Genomic DNA, 9,230 nt, shown 5'->3' on the forward strand with positions numbered 1-9,230 from the left:
CAGGATGGTCTCGATCTCCTGACCTCGTGATCCGCCCGTCTCGGCCTCCCAAAGTGCTGGGATTACAGGCTTGAGCCACCGCGCCCGGCCCACTTATATGTTTCAATTTGACAGGAGGAATAAGTTTTTGAGATCTGTTGCACAGCAGACTGACTATTGCAAATAATAATATATCATGTATTTCAAAATAGCTAGGAGAGGGCCGGGTATGGTGGCTCATGCCTATAATCCCAACACTTTGGGAGGCCAAGATGGGTGGATCATGAGGCCAGGAGTTCAAGACCATCCTGGCCGAGATGGTGAAACCCCAACTCTACTAAAAATACAAAAATTAGTCAGGCATGGTGGTGGGCACCTGTAATCCCAAGCTACTCAGGAAGCTGAGGCAGGAGAATTGCTTGAACCTGGGAGGTGGAGGTTGCAGTGAGCTGAGATCACGCCACTGCACTCCAGTCTGGGCAACAGAGCCAGACTCCAACTCAAAAAAGTAAAAAATAAAAAAATAGGACAGTATGTTTCAAATGTCTTACCACAAAAAAGGAAAATTAAGTGAGGCAACAGATAATGTTGATTAGCTTGATTTAATCGTTTCACATTTATGCACACCTCAAAACATAATATTGTATCTCATAAATGTATATAATTATGATTTCAATTTAAAATAATATTAAGAAAAAAAGAGATGCAGACTCTCAATCCTAAGACTTACTTGAGTTTGAATCAACATTTTAATGAGATCCCCAGGTTGTATGTATGTAAATTAAAGACTTAACAGTACTTGGCACTCCAGGGGGCCATAGTAAGAGACAGGATAAGCAAATTGCACAGAATAAATCTTAACTATTCCCATCTTGAGGTTCTGTTTACTGGGACCACCCGAAACCAAGAAAGCATCAGTAACATCCTTTTCTGGTTCAATCCTGAAAGTCTAACCAGAAAAACAGAAACCACTTAAGGTACTTTCAATAGAGAGAATTTAATGCAGGGACTTGATTACAAACAATCCAGAGATTAGCAGTAGCAGGAAGCCACTAGTGTCCCTAGGTGGAGGAACAAAGAAAGGAAGTGGGGTTACTGGAACCCAGGGTTAGCCAGTGGAAGCTGATGCCATGGAGGAAACTCATTTGCTGCCAGAGACACCACCTGAGTCAGCAAATGAATTTTCTTCCAGTCTCCTAACAGTGTCTCTCACTGGTTAAACCCAGCCAGAATTCATCTGACCCAGGAGGCAGGGAAACTGCTTCAGGGATCAGCCCTTCTGTATGTCAGAGTAGGGCAGGAGAAGAGCAAGAAAGGCAGCTAAAGAAAAACAGGCCCAGAATTGGCTCATAAGCCAAGAGCTGATTCTCAAAAGGTGGATAATTACTTGTCGAAAGAGATGTGCTTTTCTCCAGAATCCTAGAGCTCACCTCTATGATTGCCACAGACTCCATGAAGTATCTTAATCTCAAACACTTCAAGAAGTGTTGGATCCACTAGGTCAATGGACCAAGTGACAGAGCTGCTTTCTCTGCAGCCTGGACCAGCTACAGAGCTTCTCTTGCTCTGGGCCCACTCAACACTGGAAACTTTTGTGTCACTCAGTGAATGATCAGAGCAGCACACCCAAATCTGTTATATATTTCCTTCAAAATTCAAAAAGCTTAACAAGCATTCTACTTCTTTCTTAGTGAAAGGGAATGCAAGGGAATGCAAGGGAATGCAACTTGTTTTTTGCTTTAGAGGAGTTATCTCAATAGCCTCAGACTACGGGCCCCTGTGCCCCCAAAATTTACTGAGGTATTAGTCCCCTGTATTTTTGTGGAATGTATCTCTACTCTCTGCCATGCATGTGTCTTGCCAAAACAGCTAGGAAAGCTGCTACTTCTTTTTCTTTAGGCCTGATCAGCATTGTGTCATGAATGAAGTACAAAAGCATATTTCTTGTGAGATAGTGAGACAAATAAGGTTCCTAGGAATGATATTGTAGCAAAGAACCAGAAGTTGACATAACCCTGAACTAGACTGTGAAGGCGTACTGCTTTCCTTACCATGTAAAAGAAAACATTTCTCAGTATTCTCTGCTCATCTGATTAGAAAGAGAGAAAAAAGACTAAATACATAGTTGCAAAACAGAGGCCAGAGGTGGTGTTTATTTGATTCACAAAAGAGACTAAATCCCGAACAGAGACTAAATCCCGAACAGCAGCTGCAAATGAAATCACCACTTTGTTAGGCTTGTGGCAATCCACTTTTCTTCTATAAGGCACATCTTTTGGTTTTCTGCTCTAAGGCACATCTTTTGGTATTCTGAACTGGAATATAAGGTAGATTTAAGGAAAAAACTCTGTAACCTGACCACTTGTGTAAGTTAGGATGATTTTAGCTTGAAGTAACAGAAGACCCAATTAAAAGTAGTTGAATCAATAAGGAGTTCGTCTTACCACAAACAAGAAATCCAAGGGAGGAAAAGTGTAGGGTTAGTTAATTCAGAATATAATGATATCATTAAAGATCCAAGGAATGGTTTCTCAACCTTATTTAGCACAGGCCACCTCTGAGTCTTGGATTTAGGCCACCAGTGAGCAAGCAATGATCAGCACTTGCAGGTGCTGTACTTGGCATACTGAAGATAGAATCTCTGGTAAGCACTGTAGGATTTTTTTTTTTTTTTTTGAGATGGAATTTTACTCTTGTCACCTAGGCTGGAGTACAATGGCACGATCTGGGCTCACTGCAACCTCTGCCTCCCAGGTTCAAGCGATTCTCCTGCCTCAGCCTCCTGAGTAGCTGGGATTACAGGCGCCTGCCACTACGCCCAGCTAATTTTTGTATTTTTAGTAGAGATGGGATTTTGCCATGTTGGCCAGGCTGGTCTCGAACTCCTGACTTCAAATGATCCACCCACCTTGGCCTCCCAAAGTTCTGGGATTACCGGCATGTGCCACTGTGCCTGGCCATATTTTCCTTTTTTCTTTTTTTTTTTGCCTGGCCATATTTTCCTAATGTTTAGTCATGTTGAGCACCTTTTCATGTGGCTATTGGCCATCTGTATGTCTTCTCTGAAACATGTCTGCTCAAGTCCTTTGCTCACTTTTGAATTGGGTTGCTTGTTTTTTGTTGTTGAGTTTTAGAAGTCCTCTATATTTTCTGAATATTAATCCCTTATCAGATAAATGATTTGCAAATAGCTTCTCCCATTCTGTGGGTTGCCCTTTTTTTTTTTTTTGAGATAGAGTCTCGCTCTGTCTGTCGCCCAGGCTGGAGTGCGGTGGCACGATCTTGGCTCACTGTAAGCTCCGCCTCCCAGGTTCACGCCAATCTCCTGCCTCAGCCTCCTGAGTAGCTGGGACTACAGGCACCCGCCACCACACCCGGCTAATTTTTTGTATTTTTAGTAGAGACGGGGTTTGACCGTGTTAGCCAGGATAGTCTCGATCTCCTGACCTTGTGATCCACCCGCCTTGGCCACCCAAAGTGCTGGGATTACAGGCGTGAGCCACCGCACCCAGCCGGGTTGTCCTTTTACTCTGTGGATATTTCCCTTTGATGCACAATTTTTAAAAATTTCATGAAGTCCAATATACCTATTTTTTGTTATTGTTGCTTGTGCTTTCATCCAGGAAATCACTGCCAAAGGCAATGTGTGTCCTGTGTTTTCTTCTAAGAATTTTATAGTTTTAGGTCTCACAATTAGGTCTTTGATCCATTTTGAGTCAATTTTAATATTTGGTGTTAGGCAAGGTTCCAACTTCATTTTTTCACATATGGATATCTAGTTATCTCAGCCCTATTTATTGAAGACTGTCCTTTCCCCACTGAATGGTCTTGGCACCCTTGTCAAAAAATCATTGGACCATATATGTGAGGGCTTATTTTTGGGGTTCTCAATTCTCTTCCATTGGTCTCTATGTTGTCTTTATGCCGGTACCACACTGTTTTGTTTACTGCAGCTTGGTAGTAAGTTTTGATGGCATCTTCTCAATAAGGGCTCTAATCCCATTATGAGGGTTCCTCCCTCATGACTTACCTCCCAAAGGCTTCATCACCAAATACCATCACATGGGGATTCGAGTTTTAACATATGAATTTGGGGGTAATGCAGCTATTCATTCCATAACAGCAAAAACTCCCTCAAAGAGATCATTCCTGGGTCTTCAAGGAAGCAGGAATAGCCTCATTAGGGAGAGAGTGGCTGCTCTGATGTCAAAGGAAGGCTTGTGGGGTGTGGTGTTGAGAGGAGAGTCCTCCAAATGAAAGCGGGATGAGTGAAGGAATAATGGAATAATTTCCAAAGTTCCTCCAAAGTGCCAGTAAAATGGGCTTCAGGGTGCTCTGTCCCCCAGGCTGTTATTTGACTGTTACATCAAGAAAGGGCAGAGGTGACCCCTTTTCCCCAATACCACAGCTACTGTGAGCCCAACCTCGGCACCATGTCATGGAGCATCACAGCCAGTCTCTGGAAACTACTCAAGACACTCCAGCCAACAGTCTGCCTCCACTGTGTCATGGTGCTTGCCTTCCCTCGCATCTCCCAATAATGCTGCCTGGGCCCTGCTGCTGCCCTCTGGTCCCAGTAACACGACTATAGTATGCAGAAACTATTAGAACCAGAGTGATCCCCCAAATTCCCCTGAAAGCTCATCATGGGCCCTTCAAGATGAGGAGCCTCTTGGCGGGGAGCCTGGTGTTCTCACCTTCACAACCTGATTCTGTTCCCTTTTGGGGGGCTCCTCTTTACCAGGAGAACTTCGTTCCCTTGCTATCTCCCCTGTCTTCTCTTGTAATCTAATCAGAAAAGCAAAATGGAGACAAACTGTCTTTTCTCCTTGCCTGCAATTAGGAAAATTGCAATTAGGAAATTTTCCTTTGCTGGTTAACAACATTGGGCCGTCACATCCCCTGGTGCGGGAGCAATGACCTGCAGTTGAAACTGACCTCGGCTGCCTGTGTTTTACAACCTGCCATGAACCTTTGGCAGATCAACTGAATTTTTTCCTAATTATACAAATAATAAGGCACATTTAGAAAGTATAGAAAAGTAAAAGCAGAAAAAAACCCCACCTATAATCCTGCCACCCAGAGGCAATCCCTATTAATATTTGGATATATTTCCTTCCTGGATTTTAAATGCATTTTTCTGTAGCTGAGCTCATACTGTACACATCATTTCATGCTCTAATTTTTTTCACCTGTTACAGTATTTGCCCATATCATTAAAATCAGTTGAAAACATTAATTGTTGCCCGGCGCGGTGGCTCACGCCTATAATTCCAGCACTTTGGGAGGCCGAGGTGGGCGGATCACCTGAGGTCGGGAGTTCGCGACCAGCCTGACCAACATGGAGAAACCCCATTTCTACTAAAGCTACAAAATGAGCTGGGCCTGGTGGTGCACGCCTGTAATTCCAGCTACTCAGGAGGCTGAGGCAGGAGAATCATTTGAACCCAGGAGGCGAGGCTGCAGTGAGCCAAGATCGTGCCATTGCACTCCAGCCTGGGCAACTAGAGTGAAACTCCATCTCAAAAAAAAAAAAAAAAAAAAGAAAACATTAATTGTTTTCCATATTCCTTTTTTATTATAAAAGTAATACATACTTACTGTACAAAAATTCAGAAATATGTAAAGAAAAAAGTAAAATTTTTCACTTTAATTCTTTTTCCTCTCATGCCTCAGGAAGAACCACTTTTTTTTTTATTATTACACTTTATGTTCTAGGGTACATGTGCACAATGTGCAGGTTTGTTACATATGTATACATGTGCCATGTTGGTGTCCGGTACCCATTAACTTGTCATGTACGTTAGGTACATCCCTAATGCTATCCCTCCCCTCTACCCCCACCCGAGAACCACTTTTTTTTTTTTTTTTTTTTTTGAGGCAGAGTCTCGCTCTGTCACCCTGACTGGAGTGCAGTGGCCGGATCTCAGCTGCTCACTGCAAGCTCCGCCTCCCGGGTTTACGCCATTCGCCATTCTCCTGCCTCAGCCTCCAGAGTAGCTGGGACTACAGGCGCCCGCCACCTCGCCCGGCTAGTTTTTGTATTTTTAGTAGAGACGGGGTTTCACCGTGTTAGCCAGGATGGTCTCGATCTCCTGACCTCGTGATCCGCCCGTCTCGGCCTCCCAAAGTGCTGGGATTACAGGCTTGAGCCACCGCACCCGGCGAGAACCACTTTTAACAGTTCTTTTAACAGTTTAGTTTTTATCCTTGCAGACCTTTTTTTTTTTTTTTGAGATGAAATATTGCTCTGATGCTCAGGCTAGAGTGCAGTGGCCGGATTAGCTCACTGCAACCTCCGCCTCCTGGGTTCAAGCGATTCTCCTGCCTCAACCTTCTGAGTAGCTGGTATTACAGGTGTACGCTGCAACGCCAGGCTAATTTTTATATTTTTAGTAGAGATGGGGTTTTGCCATGGTGGCCAGGCTGGTCTCAAACTCCTGACCTCAAGTGATCCCCCTGCCTAGGCCTCCCAAAGTGTTGGGATGACAGGCATGAGCCACCGTGCCTGGCCGCAGACCTTTCTCTATATTCATACAAAACAGCTTTTAAAAATGGTTCTGGCCAGGTATGGTGGCTCACATCTGTCATCCCAGCACTTCGGGAGGCCGAGGTGGGTAGATCACCTGAAGTCAAAAGTTTGAGACCAGGCTGGCCAATCTGGCGAAACCCTGTCTCTACTAAACATACAAAAATTAGCTGGGCGTGGTGGCCGGCGCCTGTAATCCCAGCTACTCGGGAGACTGAGGCAGGAGAATCACTTGACCAGGAGGCGGAGGTTGCAGTGAGCCGAGATGTCAAGATCACACCACTGCACTCTAGCCTGGGCGACAGAGTGAGACTCTGTCTCAAAAAAAAAAAAAAAAAAAAAAAAAAGGTTCTACAGCTAGCTTTTCAGTATATCTTGGAGCTATTTTCTTATCAGTAAGTAGGAATCCACTGCACTTTAAGAAAGCTGCCAAGGCCAGGTGCGGGACTCGCACCTCTAATCCTAGCACTTTGGGAGGCTAAGGCAGGCGGATCACTTGAGGTCAAGAGTTTGAGACCAGCCTAGGCAACAGGATGAGACCCTGTCTCTAAAAAAAAAAAAAAAAAAAAAAAAATTATCTTGGTGTGGTGGCACACACCTGTAATCCCAGCTATTTGGGATGTTGAGGTGGGAGGATTGCTTCAGCTACAGTGAACCGAGATTGGGCCACTGGGCTCTAGCCTGTGTGACGGAGAGAGACCCTATCTCAAAAAAAAAAAAAAAAAAGAGAGAGAGATAGAGAGAGAGAGAAAGAGCTGCCAGATATTGCATCTATAGATTCATTTCTCTTGGATGGTGCCTGCATTAGTCAAGGTTCTCCACAGAAGGAGAACCAATAGGAGCTACAGGTATAGATAGAAGAGGAGATGTGTGACAGGAATTGGCTCACGTGATTATGGAGGCCACGGAGTCCCTGTCTGCAGCTGGAGACCCAGGAAAGCAGGTGGCATAACTCAGTCTTAGTGTGGGAGCCTGAAAACCAGGGGAACTAATGGTGAAACTCCCAGTCCAAGGCCAAAGCCCTGAGCAAGAGGTGGAAGAGGCCCCATTGGTGTAAGCCCCAGAGTCTGATGGCCCCAGAACCAGGTGTTCTGATGTCTAAGGGCAGGAGAAGATGGATGTCCCAGTGCCAGAAGCCAGAGTGAGTTCACCCTCCCTCCACCTTTTTGTTCCCTCTGGGCCCTCAGTGGATTGGATGATACCTGTCCACATTGGTGAGCGTGGATCTTCTTTAGTCAGGTCATTGATTCAAATGCTCATCTCTTGTGGGAACGCCCTCAAAGACACACTCAGAAGTCATGTTTAACCAGCGAGCTGGACATCCCTTAACTTAGTCAAATTGACACATGAAATGAACCATCACAGTGTCCTAAAAGTGAACTTGTGTGATAATTGGTATGTGCATTTTATTTATTTTTTGAGACGGGGTCTTACTCTGTTGCCCAGGCTGGAGTGCGGTGGTTTAATCTCAGCTCACTGCAGCCTCAACTTCCTAGGCTCAAGAAATTCTCCCACTTCAGCCTCCCAAGTAGCTGAGACTACAGGTGTGCACCACCACACTCGACTCATTTTGTTTATTTTTTATAAAGATAGAGATGATGTCTCACTATGTTGTCCAGGGTGGTCACAAACTCCTGGGCTCAAGTGATCCTTCCACCTCTGACTCCCAAAGTGCTGAGATTACAGGCATGAGCCACCATGCCTAGCCTTGCATGCGCATTTTTAATTGTGCCCAAATTGCCTTCCTTTTAAAGGTTCTAACCATCATAACTCCACTGATAGTATGCATGGCTATGAAAATCTCCCGTGGCTGTGTGATAGTGTGTGGCTTGGTAATCTAGTGGTTAACACTTGGGTGTAGGACCCAAATAATCTTGAGTTCAAATCCCATCTCTGCCACTAGCTAGCTATCAGGTCTTTACTGAGTTACTTAATGTCTCTATTGTCCTGGTTTTCATATCAATAAAATGAAAATGATAATGACAATAGTTATATTCTTTGGGGTTATTTTGAACATTTAAAAAATGAAATAATGTATATAAAACACATGGTCTGGCCAGGTATGGTGGCTCGTGCCTGTAATCCCAGCAGTTTGGGAGGCCAAGGCAGGCGTATTGCTTGAACCCAGGAGTTCAAGACCAGCCTGCACAACATGGTGAAACCCCATCTCTACAAAAAAAAAAAAAAAAAAAATTAGCCGGGTGTGGTGACACGTGCATGTAGTCCCAGCTACTTGGGAGACTGAGGTGGGAGGATTGCTTTGAGTCCAGGAGGTGGTGGCTGCAGTGAACTGTGATTGTACCACTGCATTCCAGCCTGGGTGACAGAATGAGACCCTGTCTCAAAAAAAAGTTAAATTAAAAAACAAAAGACTTAGCCTAGTAGTTAGCCTGTATCTAGTACACAGTAAATGTACAATAAATGATAATGCATTAATACTGTAAGCTACTTCATCATTCTCCTATTATTGGATATTATTTTATTTTATTTTATTTTATTTTATTTTATTTTATTTTATTTTATTTTTTTGAGATGGAGTCTCACTCTGTCACCCAGGCTGGAATGCAGTAGTGTGATCTCAGCTTGCTGCAACCTCCACCTCCATGGTTCAAGTGATCCTCCCACCTCAGCCTCTGGAGTAGCTGGGCCCACAAATGACCACCCCCATGCCCGGCTAATTTTTGTATTTTTGGTAGAGACGGGGTTTCACTATGTTGCCCAG

Source organism: Piliocolobus tephrosceles, chromosome 8, assembly GCF_002776525.5.
Source record: "Piliocolobus tephrosceles isolate RC106 chromosome 8, ASM277652v3, whole genome shotgun sequence".
Lineage (NCBI taxonomy): Eukaryota > Metazoa > Chordata > Mammalia > Primates > Cercopithecidae > Piliocolobus > Piliocolobus tephrosceles.